We start from the raw sequence: 20,994 nt of genomic DNA, 5'->3' as shown, positions 1-20,994 counted from the left end.
TTTTTTAGCTCACTGCACCATCCCAGTTCAGAACCTGGCTATATGCAAATTAGTCTGTCCCTGGCCCAGTGCATCATGGGAACAGGGCAGACCAAACTACCAAGCCAATTCGTCACTGGAAAGGAAACAAGCTTCCGGGGACCGGTTTCTGGCATTACAGCCGTCTTCGGCCCGGCTTGCTTGAATCCTGATGGTGCAATGAGCAAGGGACTCATGTCTGAGCATACCCTTCCACACTCATGGTGGCCAAAATAATTACAAAAAGGGGGTGGTGATGGACAGAGTATCTGAGTTAATCAGAACACTCCTACCCAGTCAACAGATAAGGGCTTGATCCATCACCGTTTTTTAGCTCACTGCACCATCCCAGTTCAGAACCTGGCTATATGCAAATTAGTCTGTCCCTGGCCCAGTGCATCATGGGAACAGGGCAGACCAAACTACCAAGCCAATTCGTCACTGGAAAGGAAACAAGCTTCCGGGGACCGGTTTCTGGCATTACAGCCGTCTTCGGCCCGGCTTGCTTGAATCCCCTGATGGTGCAATGAGCAAGGGACTCATGTCTGAGCATACCCTTCCACACTCATGGTGGCCAAAATAATTACAAAAAAGGGGGTGGTGATGGACAGAGTATCTGAGTTAATCAGAACACTCCTACCCAGTCAACAGATCAGGGCTTGATCCATCACCGTTTTTTTAGCTCACTGCACCATCCCAGTTCAGAACCTGGCTATATGCAAATTAGTCTGTCCCTGGCCCAGTGCATCATGGGAACAGGGCAGACCAAACTACCAAGCCAATTCGTCACTGGAAAGGAAACAAGCTTCCGGGGACCGGTTTCTGGCATTACATCCGTCTTCGGCCCGGCTTGCTTGAATCCTGATGGTGCAATGAGCAAGGGACTCATGTCTGAGCATACCCTTCCACACTCATGGTGGCCAAAATAATTACAAAAAGGGGGTGGTGATGGACAGAGTATCTGAGTGGGAAACAACCTTTACAACGAAACTTTTACAACGCACTACCATTACAACAAAATTTTTACAACGCAAAAACCATTACAACGCATGTATTTACAACGCATGTTTTTACAACGCAGGTACCTTTACAACGCATACCATTACAACGTAAGTATTGGTAAGTATATAATTATATTTAAAATGTTATATGTTTGGTTTTTTTTAGGTGTATTTTTAGAATTATATTTAAAATGTTATATGTATGGGTTTTTTTTTAGGGGTATTTTTAGGGTTCAGGGTCAGTTTTGGGTTTTTGGGTACAGGGTATTTTTAAGGGTTCAGGGTCAGTTTTCAGTTTTTGGGTAAAGGGGTATTTTTAGGGTTCAGGGACAGTTTTGGGTTTTTGGGTAAAGGGGTATTTTTAGGGTTCAGGGTCAGTTTTCAGTTTTTGGGTAAAGGGGTATTTTTAGGGTTCTGGGTCAGTTTTGGGTTTTTGGGTAAAGGGGTATTTTTAGGGTTCAGGGTCAGTTTTCAGTTTTTGGGTAAAGGGTTATTTTTAGGGTTCAGGGTCAGTTTTCAGTTTTTGGGTAAAGGGGTATTTTTAGAGTTCAGGGTCAGTTTGGGGTTTTTGGGAAAAATGGGGTATTTTTAGGGTTCAGGGTCAGTTTTCAGTTTTTGGGTAAAGGGGTATTTTTAGGGTTCAGGGTCAGTTTTCAGTTTTTGGGTATTTTTAGGGTTCAGGGTCAGTTTTGGGTTTTTGGGTGAAGGGGTATTTTTAGGGTTCAGGGTCAGTTTTGGGTTTTTGGGTAAAGGGGTATTTTTAGGGTTCAGGGTCAATTTTGGGTTTTTGGGGTACAGGGATACAGGGTAAAAATAAAATAAAATTAAATTAAATTTAAATTAAATAATTAAATAAATTAAATGTAAATTAAATCAATTAAATGAAATGAAATTAAATTAAATGCAATTAAATTAAAATAAATGATATAATATTAATTTTAATTAATTTAAATTAAAAAAATTAATATATACTTAGCAATACTTACGTTGTAATGGTATGCGTTGTAAAGGTACCTGCGTTGTAAAAACATGCGTTGTAAATACATGCGTTGTAATGGTTTTTGCGTTGTAAAAATTTCGTTGTAATGGTAGTGTGTTGTAAAAGTTTTGTTGTAAAGGTTGTTTCCCACTCAGATACTCTGTCCATCACCACCCCCTTTTTGTAATTATTTTGGCCACCATGAGTGTGGAAGGGTATGCTCAGACATGAGTCCCTTGCTCATTGCACCATCAGGGGATTCAAGCAAGCCGGGCCGAAGACGGCTGTAATGCCAGAAACCGGTCCCCGGAAGCTTGTTTCCTTTCCAGTGACGAATTGGCTTGGTAGTTTGGTCTGCCCTGTTCCCATGATGCACTGGGCCAGGGACAGACTAATTTGCATATAGCCAGGTTCTGAACTGGGATGGTGTAGTGAGCTAAAAAACGGTGATGGATCAAGCCCTGATCTGTTGACTAGGTAGGAGCGTTCTGATTAACTCAGATACTCTGTCCATCACCACCCCCTTTTTGTAATTATTTTGGCCACCATGAGTGTGGAAGGGTATGCTCAGACATGAGTCCCTTGCTCATTGCACCATCAGGATTCAAGCAAGCCGGGCCGAAGACGGCTGTAATGCTAGAAACCGGTCCCCGGAAGCTTGTTTCCTTTCCAGTGACGAATTGGCTTGGTAGTTTGGTCTGCCCTGTTCCCATGATGCACTGGGCCAGGGACAGACTAATTTGCATATAGCCAGGTTCTGAACTGGGATGGTGCAGTGAGCTAAAAAACGGTGATGGATCAAGCCCTGATCTGTTGACTGGGTAGGAGTGTTCTGATTAACTCAGATACTCTGTCCATCACCACCCCATTTTTGTAATTATTTTGGCCACCATGAGTGTGGAAGGGTATGCTCAGACATGAGCCCCTTGCTCATTGCACCATCAGGATTCAAGCAAGCCGGGCCGAAGACGGTTGTAATGCCAGAAACCGGTCCCCGGAAGCTTGTTTCCTTTCCAGTGACGAATTGGCTTGGTAGTTTGGTCTACCCTGTTCCCATGATGCACTGGGCCAGGGACAGACTAATTTGCATATAGCCAGGTTCTGAACTGGGATGGTGCAGTGAGCTAAAAAACGGTGATGGATCAAGCCCTGATCTGTTGACTGGGTAGGAGTGTTCTGATTAACTCAGATACTCTGTCCATCACCACCCCCTTTTTGAATCGTTTTGGCCACCACAAGTGTGGAAGGGTGTGCTCAGATGTGAGTCCCTTGCTCACTGCACCATCAGGATTCAAGCAAGCCGGGCCGAAGACGGATGTAATGCCAGAAACCGGTCCCCGGAAGCTTGTTTCCTTTCCAGTAAAGAATTGGCTTGGTAGTTTGGTCTGCCCTGTTCCCATGATGCACTGGGCCAGGGTCAGAATAATTTGCATGTAGCCAGGTTCTGAACTGGGATGGTGCAGTGAGCTAAAAACGGTGATGGATCAAGCCCTGATCTTTTGACTGGGTAGGAGTGTTCTGCTTAATTCAGATACTCTGTCCATCACCACCCCCTTTTTGAATCGTTTTGGCCACCACAAGTGTGGAAGGGTGTGCTCAGATGTGAGTCCCTTGCTCACTGCACCATCAGGATTCAAGCAAGCCGGGCCGAAGACGGCTGTAATGCCAGAAACCGGTCCCCGGAAGCTTGTTTTCTTTCCAGTAAAGAATTGGCTTGGTAGTTTGGTCTGCCCTGTTCCCATGATGCACTGGGCCAGGGTCAGACTAATTTGCATGTAGCCAGGTTCTGAACTGGGATGGTGCAGTGAGCTAAAAAACGGTGATGGATCAAGCCCTGATCTTTTGACTGGGTAGGAGTGTTCTGCTTAATTCAGATACTCTGTCCATCATCACCCCCTTTTTGAAGCGCTTCCACTCACAGCTTGTTTTTCCAAGAGACTGGCTTACCTCACCAGTGTCATTCTTCCTCAGAAAGAACTTTAGCAACTCCTCCATTTTTGCTAAGCTTGCTCTTCACACAGCCTATCATCCTTCCTCAGGACTTCAGCGACTGTTCTATCTCTACATGAGCTTCTCTATTAGGCAGTGTGTTTCTATTTAATCATCACTTGTGCTCTGTGTGGCTGTTCCATGATGAGATAAATGTCACAGTGACCAGAACATGGCCTGCCATAGCAGTGAGACCAATCATGGATCCTTCTAACCTGTACAGGTACTGATACCTCACTTAGAATTGATCTATCCATGCAAATGGCTTGTGGATTGCTGTGTAAAATGAAAGATCAGTGTTGCTCGGGTGCAAATGACTCCATCTGCTGTGTAGTTCCTTTTCACCCAGCCATTGCCTTCTCCATTCTCTGATTGCCCACGAACATAGGTCTGTCCATGACCAAATTGAGGTCATCCCCTATAATTATGTTTACATTGTCCCTCTCCAGGCAGTCACATTCATACTTTTAAGAGTGTTAGGCAAGTAGATTTTAGCAATGGTGTATGTTGTAGTGTCTAGTATAGTGATTTCCAACATCAGACACCCGGCTCTATTTGTATATGAATTCAGTATTTCTTAGCTCAGACTTTGTGAAAACAACCTGACTGTCACCATCATTTTATTGGACACAGTAAAGAAGAGCTGTGTCAGGAATCATTTGGATCTATGTTTCACCCAGTCCTTTTTAACAGGCGTATCTCTTGTAGACGTCCCACCTTACATTTTGTGTCTCAAAGCAAACTGAGAACCACTGCAGTGCATTACGAACCGTTACTTTAACACTAGTGAAACTCAGCAAAGGACATGATATGCAGTGGGCTTTGTTTATTCTGAAAAGTGTGATAAAGAGGAACAGTCTAGACAGCATGGATCTCAACTTGTTGTTGGTTTACCATCATTAACCTAACACCAACTCTAGCTGGCTCTATAAGTTCTTCATTTTATTTAAAAAATATACAAGTGTCAGGAATTCCGAAGCCATATCTGTGGAGGGTCCCCTGCCCCGTTAGCAATGTGTGGGATCCAGTCTGATTGGGACGCTTTGCAGCCAATCTGCCACTGTTCAAAGAATGCATGCAACCTATGATGTTGCCTAGTTTGAGTCCTTTAGGCAGGTTCCTAAAGTCAATTTGTCTTCTTCTTTACCTGTTCTCCATCCCCATTGTGAGCTGCAGTTCGATGGTTTGCTCACTGAGATCTTGGATGACCTCCCACAATTGGTGTCATTCTTCAAAACAGTAATCTACCATTCTCTCAAGATCATCTACTCTTTCTTATAGAGATAGTGCATTGCCCTTCCTCTCGACCAAGCAAGTCTCCAACTCATCCTGAATGGTGCAGATGTCTGCCATGATGTCTGTCAGAAATTGCTGCGACTACGCCTTGGAGACATCCACTCTCTTTTGCTGGATAGTGGTCAGTCTGTGAGTTGTTCTTTGAGAAGGGGTGACTGGCTGATTGTCATTTTAACCTGCTTCTTTGCTTGAAGGTCCATCACTTAAGGGTCCCACTTGTTCCATGTGCCCACCAGAGGGTTCACTGATAGAATGTTGATGTTACAAATATCTATGTTCTAAATATACAAAAAAAATATCAACTACAAAAATATCAACTCCAATTCCTTAACAGGTAAGTGCAAAAATATCTAATCATAATATCGAGGTAAAAAATATAGATGTAAAAAATATTGATTTAAAAATATATATAAAATAAAATAATATATACTAAATATATTAAATATTAATATTATTTTTAACAAAATAAATTAAATTTAATATACATTTTAACTAAATAGAACAAATAAACGTAATTTAAAAAATATAAATACACATAAAAATGTATACATATACATATATTTACTTGAAGATAACTTAGTAGTCTTTATTTTTATTTGGTTTTTAAACTTTTAAATTATATAAAATAATATATCTATCTACTATATATATATATATCAATATTTTAAAATTAAAAAAAATCTATAACAAATTGAAACATTAAGCTATTAAAAAAAACCTTACATTTCCCAATACAATAAGTACAACAGTAGGGAAAGTTTTGGATAGCGGAGGGGTAAAAATTACTATTCCCACTCGAGTGATAGCAACATTAGGGAAAATGTTGGATAGAGGAGGGGAAAAATTACTATTCCCACTCCAAAGAGTGCAACAGTAGGGGAAGTGTTGCATAGCAGAGGGGTACAAATTACTAATCCCACTTCAGTGAGTGCAAAAGTAGGGTAAGTGTTGGATGGCGGAGGAATTAAATTTACTATTTCAACTCCTGTGAGTGCAATAGTAGGTAAAATATTGGGTAGTGGAGGGGTAAAAATTACTATTCCCACTCCAATGAGTGCACCAATAGGTAAAGTGTTGGATAGCAGAGGGGCATAAATTACTACTCCCACTCCAAAGAGTGCAACAGTAGGGAAAGTGTTGGATAGCGGAGGGGTAAAAATTACTATTCCCTCTGCAGTGAGTGCGAATGTAGGGTAAGTGTTGGATAGCGGAGTAATTAAATTTACTATTTCAACTCCTGTGAGTGCAACAGTAGGGAAAATGTTGGCTAGCGGAGGGGTAAAAATTACTGTTCCCACTCCAATGAGTGCACCAGTAGGTAAAGTGTTGGATAGAGAAGGGGCATACATTACTATTCCCACTTCAAAGAGTGCAACAGTAGGGAAAGTGTTGGATAGAGGAGGGGTAAAAATTACTGTTCCCTCTGCAGTGAGTGCAAACGGAGGGTAAGTGTTGGATAGCAGATCAATTAAATGTACTATTCTGACTCCAGTAAATGCAGCAGTAGGAAAAATGTTGGCTAGCGGAGGGGTAAAAATTACTATTCCCACTTCAGTGAGTGTAACAGTTGGGAAAGGGTTGGACAGCAGTGGGGCAAAAATTACTATACCCACTCCAGTGAATGCAACAGTAGGGAAAGTGTTGGATAGCGGAGGGGTAAAAATGACTATTTCCACTCCAGTGAGAGCAACAGTAGGGAAAGTGCCTGATAACAGAGGGGTGAAAATTACAATTCCTACTCCAGTAAGTGCAACAGTAGAAAAAGTGCTGGATAGACGAGAGGTAAAAAAATACTATTACCACTCCAGTGTTTGCAACATTAGGAAAAGTGTTAGATAGTGGAAAAACTAAAATTACTAATAACACATAAACAATTGAAAAAGAACAAAATATTACAAAATTTAAAAAAATCATAAAAATAAAGAAACAATATTTTGAAAATATAACCTTAAATATATTAAATATATCAAAAGAACACATATTATAATATTAATTACATTTAACAAAAATCTACAAATAATATATAACATAAATTAAGAAATACATTTATAAACTATAATTATTTTAAAGTAGCAAATAATAACAAACAAAAACATTATTTAAAACATAAATGTATTTATTTTATTTCCTACCCTATAACACCACATGAGTAACAAAACAATTCAACATTTTTAATTACATGTATTTCCATAATTAACATAATTAATAAATAATCAATTAAAGAAATCCTATTAATAAAAAAACATTCATTGATTAGACATGCTTTAACACTATAATATCCACAGCACACACCTAAATTAAACAGTAAAATAATAAAACAAAATTAAATATTATTTTCAAAAGAAAATCTATGAATGAATGAATGAATGAAAATACTTATAGAGCACACTACTGCCGAGGCGTCTTGGTGCTGGGGAAAACTGAAACAAACCATAATGTATAGAAGACTTAACGTAGGGTAAAAAGCCAGGTTTTGATTTCTTTCCGGAACATCATTCTGTAAGGTACCTTTCTCAGGTAAGCGGGAATTGAGTTCCATAACCTAGCTGCAAGGAAGGAGAAGCGTTTTCCTCCCCATCTTACTTTCTTTATCTTGGGAAGTGTAACTAACCCAACAGTGGCCGAACTTAAATCACACATTGGTATATAGCAGGGAAACAATGTCTTCACGACCTCTGTTCCTCCGGCAAAAAGAGCTTTGTAAACCAGGCAGAGTGATTTAAACTCAATACGCCACCGTACCAGGAGCCAGTGGAGTTGTTTTAACGCGTAAGATGTAGGATGATGTTCAGGTAAATTAAGCAGCATTCTGGCTGCCGCGTGTTGAATTGATTGTAGTTTAGCCAATTGAGTAACCCCCGCTCCTAAATACAGTGCGTTGCCGTAGTCTATTCGAGAGAGAATTGTGGCAATTATCACTGCTTTCCTCAAAGGAAGGGGGATAAACGGGAGGATCTTTCTGAGATGCTTTAGCATTAAGGAGCAAGATGATGATAATTGATTAATCTGAGCCGCCCAGTCAAGTTCTTTATCAAACATAAAGCCAAGATTTCTGGCTTTGATGACTGGTACTGGGCAGCCCCCGGCTGCAGTTGGCCACCAGTTCTGGTTCCAGATCAAGGTTTTATGACCGAACTCTAATACTTCCGTTTTCTCGTTATTCAATTTTAGAAAGTTAGTTTATCCAGGCCATCAGAGCCGAGATGCAGTTAGAAAAATTCCACCGCCATGACATCCACTGCCTGGGTTACTGACACTATCAGCTGAGTGTCATCGCCGTATGACACCAGCGTGAGGCCAAAACTCTTAATTAATTTTGCCAATGGGGAGACGTAGATATTAAAAAGGGTAGGAGATAGTGCAGAGCCCTGAGGGACTCCTCCCGGAAGCAGAAATTCCTCTGACTGAAGTCCATCCCAGTAAATGATTTATTTTCTGGATGAAAGAAACGAAGACAGTAGAGCAAGAGCAGTACCCAAAATACCAATGTCCTGAAGCCTTTGAATTTACATCGGATGCCTCACGGTGTCAAAGGCTGCTGTCAAGTCAAGCAGGAATAGTATGGCCCTTTCACCCACATCCATCACCGTACGAATTTCTTACGCTGCCATGATCAAAGCAGTTTCCATGGAATGATTTGCACGGAAGCCATGTTGGGTATTGTTCAGAATGTTGTAGGTTTCTAAATATGATGTTATCTCCACATTCATGGCCTTCTCAAGCACTTTGGCGGGGAGCGGTAGACAGGAGATGGGACAATAGTTTTTTTCATCTAGTGGGTCCAATTTTGGTTTCTTTAGAAGGGGACAGATACAAGCCGTTTTCCACAGTAAAGGATAGACTGTGGAGAGAGTAGTATTTAACACAGGAGATAAAGCAGAGTTTATTTCCTCTGGCGCTAGATGTAATATAGACGGTGGACAGGGGTCCAGCGGGGAACCATATTTAATTTGCAGCAATAAGTTCGCTACTTTTTCTTCTGTCAGAATTGAGAAATGGGATAAGCCTTGTTCCCTGCCGCCGGGGAGAGACTGCACAGGATCTTTTCCTTTGGTGTCAACTGCTACTCTAGAAAGTTCATTGTACACCGACTGAACCTTGTTCTGGAAAAAACTGGCTAATTCATGTATGAAATTTTGATTGGGGGTAAAGATCACATCCCGAGGACACCTCATTAGTGCAATGACTGTCTGAAATAATTCCTTGGGAACATTAGCCGCCTCTTGGATTTTAACAGTAAAGAAAACAGTTTTAGCCTGGATGATAGCCGACTTCATCAGCCCGTACGCCCTCCCCTCCACCGACTACATCCTCCTCGGAGACCTCAACTTCCACCTGGAGAACAACAACGACCGCAACACCACCACCCTGCTGGACAACCTCGCCAACCTCGGACTCAAGCAACTGGTCAACACCCCCACCCACTACGCTGGACACACGCTCGGCCCGGTCTTCGCTTCCAGCAAGGACATCGCCTTCAGCCACGCCACAGGACTCCACTGGACGGACCACAGCTGCGTCCACTTCAGCTTCAGGAGAACCACGTTCCACCATCACCAGCTACAGGTTCCCCGCAGAAGCTGGAACAAGATCACCACAGACCAGCTCGCCACTGCCCTGAGCAAGAACCCCCCCACCAGCACAACGAACCCCAGCCAAGCGGCCACCAACCTCACGAAATGGATCAGCAACTGCGCAGAGACCTCGCCCCTCTGAGGACCCCGCCTAGCAGACCCAGCAGCAAGAAAGCCCCATGGTTCAACGACGAACTCAAGAGCTCCAAGAAGAACTGCAGAGCACTCGAGAAAACCTGGCGCAGAAACCCAACACCAGACAACATGACTGCCCTCAAGCTCGCCACCCGAAAACACCACCAACTGATCCACGCCACCAAGAGAACCGCATTCAAGGAACGACTGGACAACAACGCACACAACAGCAAGGAACTCTTCAACATCGTGAAAGAGCTCTCCAACCCCAACGCCGGAAATAACGACATCACCCCTTCGCAAGACCTCTGCAACTCCCTCGCCTCCTACTTCCACAACAAGATCGCGGACATACACAACAGCTTCAGCACTCAACCGACGCACGCCACGACCGAACCACCGCCCCCCACAACCACCCTCCACGCCTGGACACCGATCAGCACCGAGGACACCGTCCACACGATGAACTCCATCCACTCCGGTTCTCCGACAGACCCCTGCCCTCACCACGTCTTCAACAAGGCCGACGCTGTCATCGCACCCCACCTGCGGGACATCATCAACACCTCCTTCGACACCGCGACCTTCCCGGAGAGCTGGAAGCACGCCGAACTCAGCGCTCTTCTCAAGAAACCATCAGCCGACCCCACCGACCTCAAGAACTACCGCCCCATCTCGCTGCTCCCGTTTCCGGCTAAAGTCATCGAGAAGACCGTTAACAAGCAGCTGGCTGCCTTCCTCGAGACGAACGGATCCCTCGACCTCTCGCAGTCTGACTTCCGGGCCAACCACAGCACCGAGACCGCCCTGATCGCAGCTACCGATGACATCCGAGCCCTGCTCGACAACGGAGAAACAGCGGCTCTCATCCTCCTGGACCTCTCCGCGGCATTCGACACTGTCTGCCACCGTACCCTAGTACAGCGCCTCAGCAACGTCGAAATCCAGGAGAAGGCACTGGAATGGATCACCTCCTTCCTCGCCGGAAGGACACAGAGAGTCCGCCTCCCCCCGTTCAGATCGGAGGCCACCGAAGTCATCTGCGGCGTTCCTCAAGGCTCCTCGCTCAGCCCAACACTCTTCAACGTCTACATGAGCCCCCTCGCAACAATCGCACGCCAGCACAACCTCAGCATCATCTCCTATGCCGATGACACCCAGCTGATCCTCTCCCTCACCAACGACTTCGCCACCGCCAGAGCCAACCTCCACCAAGGGATGTCAGACGTAGCCAAATGGATGTCGAACAGCCGACTGAAACTGAACTCGGACAAGACGGAAGTCCTCATCCTAGGATCAACACCCTCCACCTGGGACGACTCCTGGTGGCCCCCCGCCCTAGGCAGCGCACCCAAACCAACAGACCACGCACGCAACCTGGGATTCATCCTGGACTCCTCCCTCTCCATGACCAGACAAGTCAACGCCGTCTCCTCGTCATGCTTCAACATCCTGCGCATGCTACGTAAGATCTTCCGGTGGATCCCCACCGAGACCAGGAAGACGGTCACCCAGGCCCTCGTCACCAGCCGTCTGGACTACGGCAACTCCCTTTATGCCGGAACCACCGCCAAGCTCCAGAAGAAACTCCAGCGGATCCAGAACACCTCAGCACGACTCATCCTGAACATCCCACGCCGCAGCCACATCTCCGGACACCTGAGAGACCTGCACTGGCTCCCGGTCAACAAGAGAATCACCTTCCGACTCCTCACCCACGCACACAAAGCCCTACACAACCAAGGCCCAGGTTACCTCAACAGCCGCCTCAACTTCTACGCTCCCAAACGCCAGCTTCGATCGACCAGCCACGCCCTCGCCGCCGTCCCCCGCATCCGAAGAGTCACCACAGGAGGAAGGTCCTTCTCCTACCTGGCCGCCAAGACTTGGAACTCCCTTCCGACCCACCTCCGCCTGACCCAGGACCACCTCGCCTTCAGGAAGCAGCTCAAGACCTGGCTGTTCGAGCAGTAGCGGACCCCCTCCCCCCAGCGCCTTGAGACCCTCCGGGTGAGTAGTGCGCTATATAAATGCTTTGATTGATTGGTTGATAGCATTCTTATATTCCTCAAGCGCTGAACTATAAAGCTTCTAATGTGCAGTGTCATATTGTAGTATCCAGACACGCTCTTTTTGTCGACATTTAATTTTGGCTGCTTTAAGATCCGCAGAATACCATGGGAACGAGACCTTTTTTGGTTGTATTTTCAGCATTTTTTCTGGGGCTACCTTATTAGCTGCTTTATGGAGCCAGTTATGGAATTCCATAGCTGCTTGATTAGCATCAAGAGAGAACTCATGCCTAGCATCAAGACCAGACAATAGGTCATGTTGATTTACTTCTATACAAAGGTTGTCGTGCTGTTCCTAATGGAAGAAAGAAATTGGTACAGTCTGTGATGCAGGTGGATTAGAACAGGGTAACTTGAAAGTGACCCTGGGAATCCATTTTGTTGGATTTAATGCCCTCACACACCCTTTCAGGTGTCATGCTTCATCATTTGGGCCTGCTCCTCGTTGGGTCGGCGGTGCAATACCCAACGGGCAACACCTCATAGAGGGGCTCTTTAGCGGAGATCTTTTTCCAACTGCCGTATGGATGAAGTGCGGGTATGGGGCCAGGACTGAAGGGTAGACGTGGTTTAGTGGGTTAAAATAAAGCTAGTAGTACCGGGAATACTTTATTCAAAAGGGCCACTGCTTTAGTTAAAAACGATTTCCTAGAGGAGAGTAGTGGAAAATGATGTTTCCAGCTCTCATCTGGGATTTATTGTTGTCCGGTCAACATGTTTCTCGCTACTGTGAAATTTGTTTAGCGATTCTTCAGGACCAAGATGACTATTTAGCAAGTATCTAAGGATGCAGGAAACTGTCTACACTGGTACCCTGGAGTATGGTGTATGTATGCTCGTATGGCTACCACACTAGTGGGTGAAGGGAAGAACAATATTATATTACCCCTCTTCAAGTTGTGATTGTCAGTACCTAAAGTTAAAAACAATCAGACAACAACAGTGTCCAGCGGGTAAAGCTTCAGGGAGATCTTCCACCACAATGTTGGTGATTCCTGAGCTGCGCTGTATGCACCTACCCTTCGCCGCTGGAACCATGTTGATTTACTGCCTTCCAGGCACGATATCTCCTTGCCAAAGTTCTAGTCCTCCGTTGGCTAGTTACTGTTTTCAAAACTACAGTAAAAAATATCGCAGCATGATCAGTCCAAGGCAACCCTGTCAACTTCCATGCTAGAGTTGCTGGTGCCTAGTCCATCAAGTGTATGTCCCGCAATATGAGTGGGTACACACACAATTTGTCTAAGTCCAAAACTGGCAAGAATATCAAGAAAGTGGATGGTATCCGAATTAGTGTTATTTTCTAAATGAAGATTAAAGTCCCCAAGGATGGTAAAACTATCAGAATCTGTGCAAGATTTCAGATGTGTCTGAAGGGAAAGAGAGAAAGAAGATCTAGGGCCAGGAGGCCTATAGAGTAATAGACCTGCAAAGGGTTCTGAGTTCTTATATTTTATCAAAAATGACATAGCTTCTGCTCCTACTAGGGTCTCAACGGAGGTCACAACTGTAAAAAGGGTGCGATAAATTATCGCTATTCCCCCCCTTTTCCCCCCTTCCTATCAAGATTGGTGATAACATAACCAGTAGGTATGGCAAGTTGCCAATCAGGATCACTGTTTTCATTAGCCCAAGTTTCCGTCATGAAGACGATATCAGGGTCCTCTAGTTGGATAAGACATTCCAAGTAGAATTTATGTTTCACCATAGATCGTGTATTAAGTAAAATGCATTTAATGTTAATCTATCACTATTAACAATAATTAAATATTTAAATTTTATTTAATACCCACCATTTACCCCTAAAAAGTAAAAACAATACACATAAAATAAACAATTACACAAAATAAATATCAAATAATTAACATTAATTAACAAATATTTAATAATTAATCAAACACAAAATACTTATCATCCTTTACTCCTATAAACACCACAACACACACCTAAAATTAATTACACAATTACCATAATTAAGTACTAATTAATTAAAATTAATTAACAACTATTTATTAATTCATCAATTAAAAATAAACCATTCCCACCCTTTACACCTATAAACACCACAACACACACCTAAAATTTATTACAGAATTACCATAATTAACTACCAATTAACTAAATAAAATTAATTAACAACCAAATATTAATTAATTAATAATAAATCAACAATTACTTTACCCGTTTAACCCTATGACATCTCAATTAAACAAATAATAAATAAAAAATATTCAATACATTTAATATAATTAAATTAATTCCCACCCTATTCCCCTATAAAACCGCAACCCGCTATGGAACAAAAAATGCAAAATTCAATTAAAAAATATTAATAACTACTAAAAATAATCAAGTAATTCTATATAATTAAATTACTTCCCACCCTATTCCCCTATAAATCCACAACCCACTATCTAACTAAAAATGCAAAAATCTAATACAAAAATTAAAAACCACCTAAAGTTTAACACATATATTAAAAATACAAACAAATCTTTTACAAAAAACATACATCACATACATCTAAAATATATACTAAAATACATAACATTAATACAAAATCAATATCTTTAACAGCTATATTTTTGCAAACTATATTTTACATTTAAATATTTTTAATATTACTTACCTAAATTTGATAAACTTGACGAGAATTTGTCTGTTGATATGTCTGACCCACGATATTTTTAACTCAATATTTGTGTAAATCTATATTTTTGATTCGATGTTCTGTGCCTGCACCCACCAGGGAGGGTATAGTAGTTTTCGCTGTGTCTGTGTAATACAACTTATGCCAGTCTGCCCAATGTCCAAGGTGTATCGGACAGGTCAGGATGCACTGCCTTTCGCAGTTCTCTTGCACTAGTGCTACAGCATTGCTGCCTCTTCCTGGGTACAACTACTGTATGTACAGCTGAGCTGTTTATTTCTCGTTAGTTGGTACAATGAAAAAGCATATCTGAGGTCCAAATGATATGAGACTTTAATTATAGGATTCCATCGCAAAGTAAATTTTTGTGAGGAGCCCATATGTTGTATATTGGTGTATATGGGGTGTACAACTTGGCTTTTTCAAATGGACTGGTGAATCCTTAGCCCAGGAATAAAGAAAGTCAATTTGATAGTCATGCAACACTATTTTCCGACTTGGGCATGTGGTCCCTTTGTGCTAGCATAGAGAAAACCATTGACAGGTGTTCAAGAATATTTTCACAGGAAAAGGGACATCCTCAAAATAGGTACATGTTAAATATAGTAGTCTTTTACGAAGTTGAAGTTGTGGCTGTGTTTAGGAACACACTTTTTGTACAAGGGGTTTTAACATGAATATTTCCTAAATGTTGCTAGGTTTCCTTTAATGGAAAAATAGAAAAAGTCACATTGACAGTAATGCAATGACTTTTTCATGGGAAAAGGCACATTATTGAAATATGTCCATTTCAATTTTAGGAGTCTTTTGCAAAAATTAAAAAGTAATACTTTTTGGTAGCCCATATTTTGTGGGTGGGATACATAACTGGGGTTGCTCAATAGACCTGATGGTTCCTTTGCTCAACAGAAGAGAAAATTACCTTTAACAGTTAGGGACTCATTATGATGGCAGGCGCCAGCCACCATAACGGTGATGGCACCGACCGCCAGACGCGCTGCGGTCCCTCCGGCCCATACTGACGGGCGCATCTTGTCTTTTACCATTGCGGACGGTGCTACTGGCTGCAGCCACGTCCGCATTGGTAAAAGGGCATGCACAGCATTTCCCTGCACAACGTGGCAGGCACCATGTGGTGCCCGTCACTTGGTGCAGGGAACTGCAGGGGGTACCATAGGTTCCCCTAATGTGCACCCCTGATCCCCCCACCCCTCGGGCCCCGCATCGGGCCCCCAAAGCCAATCCCTGTCAGCCCTACCATGGCGGCATCGCCGCCATGGAAGGACCTGTATAACACCCACATTGTAATATGGCTGGCGGTGCCTACTAGGCACTGCCACCATGTTACTGGCCCTCATAATCGTAACGATTGCCAACCAGCGGAATAGCGGCAAACAGACTTTGTGTCCGCCACGATAGCCCACTGTCATCATATAATGGCGGGGGAAAAAGATGTTTGATGGCGCAAGGACCGCCACCAAAGGGCCGGTGGTTGCCACCAACAGCCCTGCGGTGGCGGTCTTTTCACCATCCTAATGACCCACTTAGTTGGAAAAGAAACGTTCTCAAATTGTTCTTTGTTAAATAAAGAACTCTTTCACAAATGTGAAAACCTATTTTTGGGGAAGTACAGCATTAATTTAGATAGTCTAAAATGGGCTGGTGATTGATTTATGTCAGATTAGAGAACGTCACTTTGATCCTTGTGCAATTGACTTTTTCACAGGAATATTCGCATTTTCAAAATGGGCCCATGTTAAATATGTGTTTTTTAAAAAGTTGGAAGATTAGCTAGTTTGGGAGCACAGATTTTGCAATTAGGGCATGCATATGATTTCCAAAATGGTCCTGGGATCCTTTTGTGAAAGGTTAGAGAAAACTATGATGACAGTTTTGCAACTGTCTGTGGAACGTGGAGCACTTCTGTTATTTAATATTTATTTAACTCAAAACTTAGGGGTCATTAGTATGGCGGGCGGACTTTGTCTACCTGCCATACCCCTGGGAGATGGGACCGCCCACTGAGGGTGTGGCAGTCCTGCACTCCCAATTAGGATGCTCCTGCCACACTGCTGGGCGCATGGCGCACTTGTAACATTGCCCGCCGCAATGCCACAAAGGCAGGTTGTGCCTTTCAATGCACAACGTGGCAGGCACCGCGCGGCTGCTTTGGTGACTGTAGATAACCTTGGGCCGATCGCAGGTCCCTGTGACGGCAACGATACATTCGGATGTCTGCCTTATCAACTTTTAATGGTACTTTCTGTGCCTACCATGGTGACCACGGGTAACGGGGAATCAGGGTTCGATTCCGGAGAGGGAGCCTGAGAAATGGCTACAACATCCAAGGAAGGCAGCAGGTGTGCAAATTACCCACTCCCGACTTGGGGAGGTAGTGACGAAAAATAACAATACAGGACTCTTTCAAGGCCCCGTAATTTTCATGAATACACTTTAAATCCTTTAACGAGGATCCATTGGAGGGCAAGTCTGGTGCCAGCAGCCGCGGTAATTCCAGCTCCAATAACGTGTATTAAAGTTGCTGCAGTTAAAAACCTCATAGTTGGATCTTGGGATCGAGCTGGCAGTCCTCCCCGAGGCGAGCTACCACATGTCCGAGACCCTGCCTCTTGGCGCCCCCTTGATGCTCTTGACTAAGTGTCCTAGGGGTCCGAAGCGTTTACTTTGAAAAAATTAGAGTCTTCAAAGCAGGCCGGTCGCCTGAATACTTCAGCTAGGAATAATGCAATAGGACTCGGGTTCTATTTTGTTGGTTTTCAGAACTGGGTCCATGATTAAGAGGGATGGCCGGGGGCATTGGTATTGTGCTGCTAGAAGTGAAATTCTTGGACAGGTGCAAGACGAACCAAAGTGAAAGCATTTGCCAAGAATGTTTTAATTAATCAAGAACAAAAATCGGCGGTTGGAAAACGATTAGATACCGTCATAGTTCCGACCATAAATGATGCCGACTAGCGATCCGGCGGCGTTATTCCCATGACCCGCCGAGCAGCGTCAGGGAAACCAAAGTCTTTAGGTTCCGGGGGGAATATGGTTGCAAAGCTAAAACTTAAAGGAATTGATGGAAGGGCACCACCTGGAGTGGAGCCTGCGGCTTAATTTGACTCAACACAGGAAACCTCACCCGGCCCGGACACAGAAAGGATTGACAGATTAATAGCTCTTTCTTGATTCAGTGGGTAGTGGTACATGGCCGTTCTTGGTGGAGCGATTTGTTTGGTTAATTCTGATAATGAGCGAGACTCCTCCATGCTAACTAGTTATGCGACCCCCAGCGGTCGGCGTCCAACTTCTTAGAGGGTCAAGTGGCGTTCACCCACACAAAATCGAGCAAAAACAGGTCTGTGACGCCCATAGATGTCCGAGGCTGCATGCGTGCTACACTGAACGGATCATCGTGTGTCTACCCTTCGCCGACAGGTATGAGTAACACGCTGAACCCCATTCGTGATAGGGATTGGGGATTGCAATTATTTCCCATGAACAAGGAATTCCCAGTAAATGTGGGTCATAAGCTTGCGTTGATTAAGTCCCTGCCCTTTGTACACATCGCCCGTCACTACTACTGATTGGATGGTTTAGTGAGGTCCTCGGATCGGCCGCGCAATGGCCCTGGCGGAGCGCCGAGAAGATGATCAAACTTGACTATCTATAGGAAGTAAAAGTCATAACAAGGTTTTTATAGGTGAACCTGTGGAAGGATCATTAACGGCGGACGGGCCTGAGCGACCAACAGCGCCAGCCCAAAGCACTCGGGTGCCTCCTGCAAGCACGCACTGAAGGCACAGGGCCCAGCCCTGCCCTGTTGTGCCCTAGCCAGCGGAGTGGGCGAGGCCGCATGAGGCGTTCGGATGAGGACTGTGACTTTGTTGGGCCTCTTCTCCCCGGGAAGGGTCTGACCGACATGCGAGGGACCGGGGATGTGGGGAGGCCCCCGTCCCATGTCCCTCTCCGAGATGGAATCCAAGTTCACACGACACGACCCCCCCTCAGGTGGGGGGAAACCGAATGGCAGTGCATCTCCGGACTGGTACCACCCCTCCCTCAAAATGCCTTAGTGCCGTCTGGCCCCCCGTGCCTGAGTCCCGGCCCGATTAGGTTCCGGGCGATCAAGGAGCGGCTCTTTTTGCGTGGCAGGGCGGCCTGGAGGAGAAGGGGCCGAGGACCTGCGAGGGAACCCCAGCTTCTCTTGGTGGGAGACGTGCGGGATGGGGAGCCACCTCGCTCTTCCCTTCCGGCACCTCCGACCCGGGTGAGGGTGGGGTGGGCTTATTACCATCCTGCTGGCATGGCACGGGCCACCCAGCGACGGATGGATTATCTCCAGGTGGAGCGACCCTCCCTCGTTGCCAAGTACCCGGCTCAACATGGTGCCTTGAGGCTGGGCCGAGGGGTTCGAAGGCTTGCGCGGTCCCTCCTAGTTACTCCGGGAGGGACCGGCAGCTGTGGGGCAGCCTGCTTCCATCTCACTGGGAGCCCCCTTCCTTCCTTGCCCAGGGTCCCTTGAGTCTTGAGGTACGCACGGGTTCCCAGAGAGAGGTGGAATACCCCTCCCGGGCTGGCGGTTCTGTGCCAGGGACCAGATGGCCTATGCCCGGACAACACCTCCCCTCACTCCAGGGGCTCCCTCCTCCGGCCCACAGTGTGGCTCAGTGCATGGGACGGGCTCTATGGGTCCCAGGCAGCCCACTCCCGGGCGTCCAGGCCCGAGAGCTCCGGTGGTCCTCCCCGTGCCTGAGGCCCAGCCCTCAAGCCCTGCAAGGGCAGGTGGGAGCCCTCATGCGAAGGCTCGGGGTGGGCAGAGGGGTGACCAGATGGCCGGGCTGCCCTGAAAGTCCCAATGAGGGCTCATTTGCCTCCCCGATCCAAGCCAAGGCTCCAGGAGGTCTGGCGCATCCAGGCCTAAGGTCCCCAGAGTCTCGCGGTGAGCACGAGTTACCAGAAAGGAGGGTAGCCTCCTGATTACTAGGGACAGGGTACTCCCGAACCCCTCCTGGCCTAGCGGACCTCAGCCAGCAGCCGGATTGGCCAGGACAGCCACCCCCAGTTTGGTCCTGCCGCATGGCAGGGTGCCTGGGACAGGGTTCCATCATGCCCGAGGAGCCCCCTCCTGCTTGGCTGGGTACAGGGGCTCCCAGGGGCCCTGTGGAGGGCCGCTTCCCCACCCCTGGCTCTGTCCTTGGTCCTGCCATGTGGCAGGGTGCCTGGGACGGGGTTCCTGTGTGCCCGGGGAGGTTCCCCTGCGCCTCTGGGCCTGAGTGCCCTAGCTGGGTCCAGGGGGCCCTGCTTGGCCCCGGGCCTGGTGCTCCAACCCTGGGCCCCATCTCCCGGCCTGCCGCTCTGCCAACGGCCCGGATCGGGGTTCTGTCTGGCCTGGGGAGCCTCCCCCTGATTGGCTTGGTTAAGTGGCTCCCAGGGGCCCCGGAGATGGCATGCTCCCAACCTTGGCCTCCGTCCTCAGTCCTGCTGCATGGCAGGGTGCCCAGGACGGTGTCTTGCGGGCCCAGGGAGGCTTCCCCTGTGCCTCTGGACCCTGGCTGGGTCTAGGGGCACTGGCCGGGTCCTGGGTTGGATGCTCCAGCCCTGTGCCCCTTCCCGCACCCTGCCGGTCTGCCAAAGGCCCGGGACAGGATTCCTTTATGCCCGGGGACCCTCCTCCTGCTTGGCTTGGTTCAGGGGCTCCCAGGGGCCCTGGGGAAGACAGCCTCCCCACCCCGTGCTCTGTCCTCAGTCCTGCCGCAATGCAGGGTGCCCGAGACGGGGTCCTGTGGGACCAGGGAGGCTATCCCTGTGCCTGTGGACCCAGTAGCCCTGGCTGGGTCCAGGGGCCCAGGCTGGGCCCCGAGTTGAGTGCCCCATCCCTGGGCCCCTTCCGCACCCTGCCAGTCTACCAAAGGCCCGGGATGGGGTTCCGTCATGCCTGGGGAGCCTCCCCTGCTTGGCTTGGTTCAGGGCCTCCCAGGGGCCCCGGGGAGTGTGCCCTCCCCACTCCGGGCTCCGTCCTCAGTCGAGACACATAGCAGGGTACCTGAGACGGGGGCTGGTGGCCCAGAGAGGCTTCCCCTGTGCCTCTGGGCCTGGTATCCCTGGTTGGGTGCAGGGGCCCTGGCCGGAGCCGGGTTGGGTGCTCTATCCCTGGGCCCCTTCCCACGCTCTGCCGGTCTGCCAAAGGCCCAGAACAGGGTTCCGTCATGCCTGGGGAGCCTCACCCTGCTTGGCTTGGTTCAGGGGCTCTGGGGAGGGCGGCCTCCCACCCCGT

General features: G+C 46.7%; 1 pseudogene; it reads left to right on the top strand.

Annotated features, from left to right (window-relative positions):
- The first annotated feature begins 17,757 nt into the window (after positions 1–17,757).
- LOC144825453 (18S ribosomal RNA) lies at positions 17,758–18,435 on the top strand (annotated as a pseudogene).
- The last annotated feature ends 2,559 nt before the right edge of the window (positions 18,436–20,994 follow it).

Source organism: Lissotriton helveticus, chromosome 3_1 (genome assembly GCF_964261635.1).
Source record: "Lissotriton helveticus chromosome 3_1, aLisHel1.1, whole genome shotgun sequence".
In the NCBI taxonomy this organism is placed as follows: Eukaryota; Metazoa; Chordata; class Amphibia; order Caudata; family Salamandridae; genus Lissotriton; species Lissotriton helveticus.
Note: the sequence above shows the minus strand (reverse complement) of the source record. Positions and strands in the feature narration are given on the sequence as shown.